Source organism: Cherax quadricarinatus, chromosome 66 (genome assembly GCF_038502225.1).
Source record: "Cherax quadricarinatus isolate ZL_2023a chromosome 66, ASM3850222v1, whole genome shotgun sequence".
NCBI classification, from domain to species: Eukaryota; Metazoa; Arthropoda; class Malacostraca; order Decapoda; family Parastacidae; genus Cherax; species Cherax quadricarinatus.
Window position 1 is genome coordinate 16,879,584 of NC_091357.1, and position 10,252 is coordinate 16,889,835.

At 45.9% G+C, this 10,252-nt stretch overlaps 1 protein-coding gene across 1 annotated transcript in view; it reads right to left on the reverse strand.

Annotated features, from left to right (window-relative positions):
• The window catches only part of LOC128704136 (uncharacterized), a 349,915-nt gene extending 348,629 nt beyond the window's left edge, over window positions 1-1,286 (reverse strand). The window contains exon 1 of the mRNA XM_070099130.1: window positions 899-1,286. The gene's annotated coding sequence lies outside the window, so the exon portion shown is untranslated. The remainder of the gene's footprint in view (window positions 1-898) is intronic.
• Window positions 1,287-10,252: the final 8,966 nt, after the last annotated feature.

Here is a 10,252-nt window from a genome sequence, read left to right on the forward strand (position 1 = left end):
ATGTGTGTACTACATGGTATTACGTTGTATGTAACTTATCCACGTGTTGTATATCGCAAAGTTGGTATCAGAGTGCACCACGTGATACCTACATGGTGTGTATCATGCGATGCGTACATGGCATGGTGTGCAGCACATGGTATGTTGTAAGGTAGTATGCCCCATCCCCCGTGTCCTGGAGAGGAGCGGCTTGTGGCACTGCCAGCAGGGGTTGGCAGTTCCACCTCTCCCCTTCTCCTACCCCTAACGGCACTCCTCCCCTGCCCCTAGTGGCAGACTCTCCCTCTGCCTGTGTGGCGCTGCACTTGTTGGATCGATAACCCAGGGAGGGTGGCAGGCCGCCACCGCCGCCGCCGCCGCCGCCGCCACCACTACCACCACCACCACCACCAGAGGCACTACAGCCGCCCCACATCAGCTGATCTACTCAAGCCTGGCACCAACAGGCTCTCTGCGGCCTCCAGGCGGAACTCACTTACCTGAAGCTGCCAAATACCTCCTTTTTTTCAAGGCACTTATCTTACGTAGGGTTTAAGACAGTCTGGCCACTTAACACACACAATACCACATGCTGCGGCCAGGACCACTAGTTGGTGAGGCCAGGGCCACCTACATACGCACATACACGTACAAACACACAAGTACATACGGCCACACATACCTACAGACAAGCACAGTGCAGTATGTACCAGTGGAGGTGTTGCTATATGCACACAGAAGGTGATGTGTGGTTGGCAAGGTATGTGTACCGTAGGCTGGACAAGCCCAGTTAGTCAGCCAAGCAAGCTCTGCTGGTCTGCAGGTTAGTTTGTGGCAAATATCACCTTGTATATACATTCATTCTCACCTTCCTCTCCACAAAGCAGTGCCAACAGGACCCCAGGATACACTCACTCACCTCCGGTTGCTAAGGGACGAGTAATCCAAGAGGAGCTGGCGAGATGGCAAGTAAATCCGTAAGAGTAATCCCGAGAGAGTATAGGCACCGCGACCTCTTCTCACGGCCTTGGCTTCCACTCCGCCATCTTGTCTGGCCCAGAGCCGAGGCACACACTTCACTTGCTCAAATTCATGCACTTTTCGCACCTTTTACACTAGATTTCAGACTTTTCCTTGGGCACACTGCAAGATAGCAACACTATACACACTTTCACTGAATTTCAGGTAAAATAAACACGTAGAACAGGAGATAAGAGCGCAAAAGCAGCAGCGCCTCACCAACACACTGCACCGTCACTCGACCACATACAGATTGACTAGAGTTGGCGCCTGCACGCATGTCACGTGACTGTGGCAGAGCCGGGCGCACCGCCAGCAAATCAGCATCGTCAGCTCCCTGGAAGGCGGGACTTAGACTACCATTCTGCGCTTTGATTAGTGGAGGCGGCATGGGTGGAGCCTAGGTTCCCCCAGCCGCCTGGTCATTGAGCCTCCACCCTGGGGCCTCAATCAATGGGGGGATCAATAGGCCATTACCGCTTATTGAGGAACCAGGTCGATAGTAATCATTAGTGAGGGGGCAGCCTTGCCCCGGGGCAACATAAGGTAGGTGCTGGCAGCTTGGTGTTCCAGCTTACCTGCCGTCCAGATGATCACTTAGTAAATATCATTAATTATTGATCAACCAATAAACTAAGATTTTCAAGGGCTCTTGATCCTCAAAGTTCCACCCTCTCTCCCTTTACAGTGCTTCGAATCTGATTGCCTTTCTTTTTTCCTGTGGTTGTATGACCACTGTGGGTCTATAGCTCCCTCCTCCTCCCTAGCATAACTACAATAGTAAAACCTATGACACCTGTAATTTACATAATTGACCATCATTTCACATGAAAATACATTATTATAATCTTGAGTTTCTTGTGTTTGACGACTGAGTGTTTAGTGAGAGGAAGTGCTCCACAACCACCACTACTACTACCACCACCTACACCACTACTACCACCACCTACACCACTGCTACTACCACCACCTACACCACTACTACTACCACCACCTACACCACTACTACTACCACCACCTACACCACTACAACTACCACCACCTACACCACTACTACTACCACCACCTACACCACTACTACTACCACCACCTACACCACTACTACTACCACCACCTACACCACTACTACTACCACCACCTACACCACTACTACTACCACCACCTACACCACTACTACCACCACCTACACCACTACTACTACCACCACCTACACCACTACTACTACCACCACCTACGCCACTACTACCACCACCTACACCACTACTACTACCACCACCTACACCACTACTACCACCACCTACACCACTACTACTACCACCACCTACACCACTACAACTACCACCACCTACACCACTACTACTACCACCACCTACACTACAACTACCACCACCTACACCACTACAACTACCACCACCTACACCACTACTACTACCACCACCTACACCACTACAACTACCACCACCTACACTACAACTACCACCACTACAACTACCACCACCTACACCACTACTACTACCACCACCTACACTACAACTACCACCACCACCACTACTACTACCACCACCTACACCACTACTACCACCACCTACACCACTACTACTACCACCACCTACACCACTACTACCACCACCTACACCACTACTACCACCACCTACACCACTACTACCACCACCTACACCACTACTACTACAACCACCTACACCACTACAACTACCACCACCTATACCACTACTACTACCACCACCTACACCACTACAACTACCACCATCACCACTACTACTACCACCACCTACACCACTACTACTACCACCACCTACACCACTACAACTACCACCACGTACACTACTACTACCACCACCTACACCACTACAACTACCACCATCACCACTACTACTACCACCACCTACACCACTACTACCACCACCTACACCACTACTACTACCACCACCTACACCACTACTACTGCCACCACCTACAACACTACTACCACCACCTACACCACTACTACCACCACCTACACCACTACAACTACCACCACCTACACCACTACTACTACCACCACCTACACCACTACAACTACCACCACCACCACTACTACTACCACCACCTACACCACTACTACCACCACCTACACCACTACTACCACCACCTACACCACTACTACTACCACCACCTACACCACTACTACTACCACCACCTACACCACTACAACTACCACCACCTACACCACTACTACTACCACCACCTACACCACTACAACTACCACCATCACCACTACTACTACCACCACCTACACCACTACTACCACCACCTACACCACTACTACTACCACCACCTACACCACTACTATCACCACCTACACCACTACTACTACCACCACCTACACTACTACTACCACCACCTACACCACTACTGCTACCACCACCTACACCACTACTACCACAACCTACACCACTACTACTACCACAACCTACACCACTACTACCACCACCTACACCACTACTACTACCACCACCTACACCACTACTACCACAACCTACACCACTACTACTACCACAACCTACACCACTACTACCACCACCTACATCACTACTACCACCACCTACACCACTACTACTACCACCACCTACACTGCTACTACCACCACCTACACCACTACTATTACCACCACTTACACTACTACAACTACCACCACCTACACCACTACAACTACCACCACCTACACTACTACCACCACCTACACCACTACAACTACCACCACCTACACCACTATAACTACCACCACCTACAACACTACAACTACCACCACCTACACCACTATAACTACCACCACCTACACCACTACAACTACCATCACCTACACTACAACTACCACCACCTACACCACTACAACTACCACCACCTACACCACTACAACTATCACCCTCTACACCACTACAACTACCACACCTACACCATTACAACTACCACCACCTACACCACTACAACTAACACCACCTACACTACAACTATCACCACCTACACCACTACAACTACCATCACCTACACCACTACAACTACCCCACCTACACCACTACAACTACCACCACCTACACCACTACAACTACCACCACCTACACTACAACTACCACCACCTACACCACTACACCACTACAACTACCACCACCTACACCACTACAACTACCAACACCTACACCATTACAACTACCACCACCTACACCACTACAACTACCACCACCTACACCACTACAACTATCACCACCTACACTACAACTACCACCACCATCTACACCACTACAACTACCAACATCTTCACCGCTATACCTACCGCCACCTACACTGCAACTGCCACCTATACCACTACAACTGCCACTACCTTCGACACTACAACTACCACCACCTACACCACTACAGCTGCCACAACCATAAGTACAACTATCACACACTACATCACTACAGCTACAACCACCTACACCACTAGATCTAGCACCACCTTCACCGCTACAATAACTACTACCTACACCACTACAACTACCACCACGTACACTACAAGTACTACCACCTACACCACTACAGCTACCACTACCTACATCACTACAACTACCACCACTTCAACTACCCCACCTACATCACTACAGCTACCACCACCTACACCACTACAACTACCACCACTTACACCACTACAACTACCACCACCTATGCCAATACCCCCACCTTCACCATTACAGCTACCACTACCTACATCACTACAGCTACCTCCACAACCATAACTGCAACTACCACCACCTACACTACAACTACCACCACCACCTACACTAGAACTACCAACACCTACACTATAACTACCACCACCTAAACTACAACTACTGGCACCTACATCACTACAACTGCCACCACCTTCAAAACTACAAATACCACCTACACCACTACAACTACCGCCTCCACAACCATCACTACAACTACCACCATCTACACCAATACAACTACCACCATCTACACCAATACAACTACCACCATCTACACCAATACAACTACCACCACCTTCACCACTACAATGACTACCACCTACACTTCTACAACTACCACCATCTGCACCACTACAACTACCACCATCTACATCACTACAACTTCCACCACCTACATCACTACAACTACTATCAGTACGTATATCAGTACATCTATCACCACCTTCATCACTACAACTACCAACACCTTCACCACTACGATTACCACCACCTACATCTCTACCACTACCACTTCCTACATCACTATAACTATCACCACCTACACTACAACTACAATCACCTACATTACGACTACTACCACCTACACTACAACTACCACCACCTATACTACTCCTACTACCACCTACACTGAAGGTGCCTCCACCTACACCACTACAAATACCACCACGTACATCGCTACAACTACCACCACCTACAGTACAACTACCTCCACCTACACCACTACAAGAGCAACCACCTACACTACAACTACCTCCACTTACACCATTACAAGAACACTCACATACACTGCAGTTACCACCACTACAACTACCACCACCAACACTACAACTACCATTACCTGTAATAAAGTTGGTAGAATTACCGACAATGTGTAAAGTAAAAGGACACAAGTGCAACTAATGTGACATTTATTGTGGCAACGTTTCGCTTTCCAGGAGCTTTATCAAGCTTGATAAAGCTCCTGGAGAGCGAAACGTTGCCACAATAAATGTCACATTAGTTGCACTTGTGTCCTTTTACTTTATACCATTACCTGCGCTACAACAGCCACCACATACACTACAGCTACTAACACCTATACGACAACTACCTCCCCTACATCACTATATGTACCACCACCTACACCACTACAGCTACCAACACCTACGCCACTACAGCTACCACCGCCTACACCACTACAGCTAATACCACCTACACCACTACAGCTACCACCACCTACACCACTACAACTACCACCACCTACATCACTACAACTACCACCGCCTCAACTACTACAACTACCACCACCTACACCACTGCAACATCCATCACCTACAGTACAGCTACCACCACCTGCACCACTACAACTACCACCACTTATACCACTACAAGTACCACCACCTACACAACAACAGCCACCACCTGCACTACAGCTACCACCACCTACATTACAAATATCTCCCCTACACCAATACAACTACCACCACCTACACCACTACAACTGCCACCACCTACACTACAGCTATCCCTTCCTCCACCAGTGCAACAACCACCACTTACACTACTACACCTACACTACAACTAACACCACCTACACTGCTACAACTGCCCCCACATACACCACTACAACTGCCACCACCTACACCAGTGCAACAGCCACCACCTACACCACTACAGCTACCACCACCTACACCAATACAACTGCCACCTACACTACAACTACCACCACCTACACCGCTACAACTGCCACCACCTACACCGCTACAACTGCCACCACCTACACCACTACAACTGCCACTACTGAAACTACTACAACTACCACTTCCTGCATCACTACAACTACTACCATGTACACTACAGCAATCACCACCTACACTACAACTACCATCACGTACACAACTACATTTACCACCACCTTCACCACTATAACTACCCTTACATGCAGCACTGTAACTTCCAACACCTACACTACTACAACTACCACCACCTACACTACTACAACTACCACCACCTACACTACAACTACGTCCACCTAAACCACTACAACTTCCACCACCTACACCACTACAACTACCACCACCTACACTACTACAACTACCACCACCTACACTACTACAAGTACCACCACCTACACTAACTGCCACTACACCTTTACAACCAACTACCACCCATACAACACTACAACTACCACCACCTACGCTGCAGTTACCACCTACAACACTGCACCTACCACCTGCACCACTACAACTGCCACCTACGCCACTACAACTACCACTACCTACACTACAACTACCACCACCTACACTACAACTACCATCTACACCACTACAGCTACCACCACCACCTATAATACAACAACCACAACCACCAGTGCCCCGTCCCTGCCACCACCACAACCACCAACCACCAGTTCCCTGTCCCTGCCGCCACCACCAATCACAACCACCAGTTCCCCGTCCCTGCCACCACCAATAACCACAACCACCAGTGCCCCGTCCCTTCCTCCAACCACAACCACCAGTATCCCGTCCCTTCCACCATCCACAACAGCCAGTGCGCTATCTCTACCACCATCACCATTAGCACCACTAAAACAGCCTTCAGCACCACGAGTAACACCTCCACTGTGGCATGCAAAGAGTATGTTACAATTTATTCGGTGTATGTCACACTCCCGTATAGGCTGCCTCCCAACCAGCGAACCGGGTGCTAATGGTTTAACGATCGATAGGGTACCCGTCGTTAATCAGTACCTTTGTTAATTGACGAATCACAGGCAAGCCTGCCAATGCTGAAGCTACGTGGTTCACTTGCGGTAAGCATTGGCAGACTTGCCTACCTGCTGGTTGAGTACGGTGCACTCTCTCTGGCTTCTGCTTTGCCATCTGTCACCGTGGTGTACACTTGATAGTCTTATCTGTACAAATTGTACATACCTGTATATAGTGGGTGAAGGCAAATATACATTATAGTCTACTGCTGAGTTTGTTAGCTTCAATTCCCATAACCAAGTCACACGGGCCATTTGTTACCTGTGTTCGTAATATCCATCACAACGATTACTTCATCTGCCACCACCATCACCACCACTACCAGAACCGCAATTACCAAAACTGTCACGACCACCACCAAAATTATCATCGGCACTAAGAACAGCAGTGCCTAGTCTCTGCTACCACCACCACCACCACCACCACTACTACTACTAGCATAATTACCACCACCACCACAGCCAACAATACTAACACAACCATCATTACTTGCACCATCACCTGCACTACCACTTGTACCACGATCACTCAATGCATTTCCACCACCACCACCTCTAGTGTCACGTCTCTACCACCACCACTACTACGTACTGGTTGTTCTTATAGGACAAGTCTGTACCCATATTGTTACTGTGCTGTAAAAGCCACCAGTAGCATCATAAAAATCACTGAGCAAGTAAAGAACATAAGAAAGGAGGAACACTGCAGCAGGCCTACTGGCCCATACTTGGCAATTAAACTTTAGAAATAACTTGCTTAATATAAATATTACTGTATATTCTGTGATCACCAAAATTCACTATGTATAATGTTTGCAACGATTTCAACATAAGTAAACAATAAATACAATACACAGTGAAAGCAAACTTATAAAAAAAGAACCCACTGACAATCTGAGAGTATACCTGGCTGGAATGATTACCACACACGAAGTAAACGCACCAGCCCTTCACCTCCCCCAGCCATCCTTCCCCCTGACAAGTCAAAATTCCACAGCACATATAATAGCCAGCGCTTGACTGAAGGTTGAATACTAGTAGATAGCTTTGATTTTCTTGCTTACACTTCGTGAAAGATGACTACAATTTGTGATTGGTTTAATATGTGCTACTAGTATTGCAACTCTGTTTTCACCACAACTACCACCATCAGTGTTGTTAATAGTAAACCGTCCCTGGCACCATTACCACAGCAAACGCTATCATCCCTTCCATTACCATGACAGTACGTATTAACACTCACTGTCATCACTCAAATTCCCACTCTCATCACTCACTATCAACACTCCCAGTGTCATCACTATCAACGCTCCCATTGTCATCACTATCAACACTCCCAGTGTCATCACTATCAACACTACCACTGTCATCACTATCAACACTACCACTGTCATCACTATCAACACTACCACTGCCATCATTCACTATTAGCATTACCACTATCACTCACTGTCAACACTCCCACTGTCAACACTCACACTGTCGACATTCAAACTATCAGCACTCATACTATCAACATTCATACTGTCAACATTCACACTATCAAGATTCATACTATCAACATTCATACTATCAACATTCATACTGACAATATTCATGCTATCAACATTCACACTATCAACATTCATACTATTAACATTCATACTGACAATATTCATGCTATCAACATTCACACTATCAACATTCATGATATCAACATTCATACTGACAATATTCATACTATCAACATTCACACTAGCAACATTCATACTAACAACATTCATACTAACAGCATTCACACTATCAACATTCATACTATCAACATTCACACTATCAACATTCATACTGTCAACATTCACACTATCAATATTCATACTATCAACATTCATACTATCAACATTTACACTATCAACATTCACACTATCAACATTCATACTGACAATATTCATACTATCAACATTCACACTATCAACATTCATAATAACATTCACACTATCAGCATTCATACTATCAGCATTCACACTATCAATATTCATACTATCAACATTCATACTGACAATATTCATACTATCAACATTCACACTATCAACATTCATACTATCAACATTCACACTATCAATATTCATACTATCAACATTCATACTGACAATATTCATACTATCAACATTCACACTATCAACATTCATACTAACATTCACACTATCAGCATTCATACTATTAGCATTCACACTATCAACATTCATACTAACATTCACACTATCAGCATTCATACTATCAGCATTCACGCTATCAACATTCATACTATCAACATTCACACTATCAATATTCATACTATCAACATTCACACTATCAACAGTCACACTATCAACATTCATACTGACAATATTCATACTATCAACATTCACACTATCAACATTCATACTATTAACATTCAAACTATCAACATTCAAACTATCAGTATTCATACTATCAACATTCACACTATCAACATTCATACTTTCAACATTCACACTCTCAACATTCATACTTTCAACATTCATACTTTCAACATTCACACTATCAACATTCACACTCTCAGCATTCATACTGTCAACGTTCATACTATCAACATTCACACTCTCAACATTCGTACTATCAACATTCACACTCTCAACACACACTATCAACATTCATACTATCAACACTCACACTCAACATTCACACTCTCAACATTCATACTATCAACATTCATACTATCAACATTCACACTATCAACATTCACACTCTCAACATTCATACT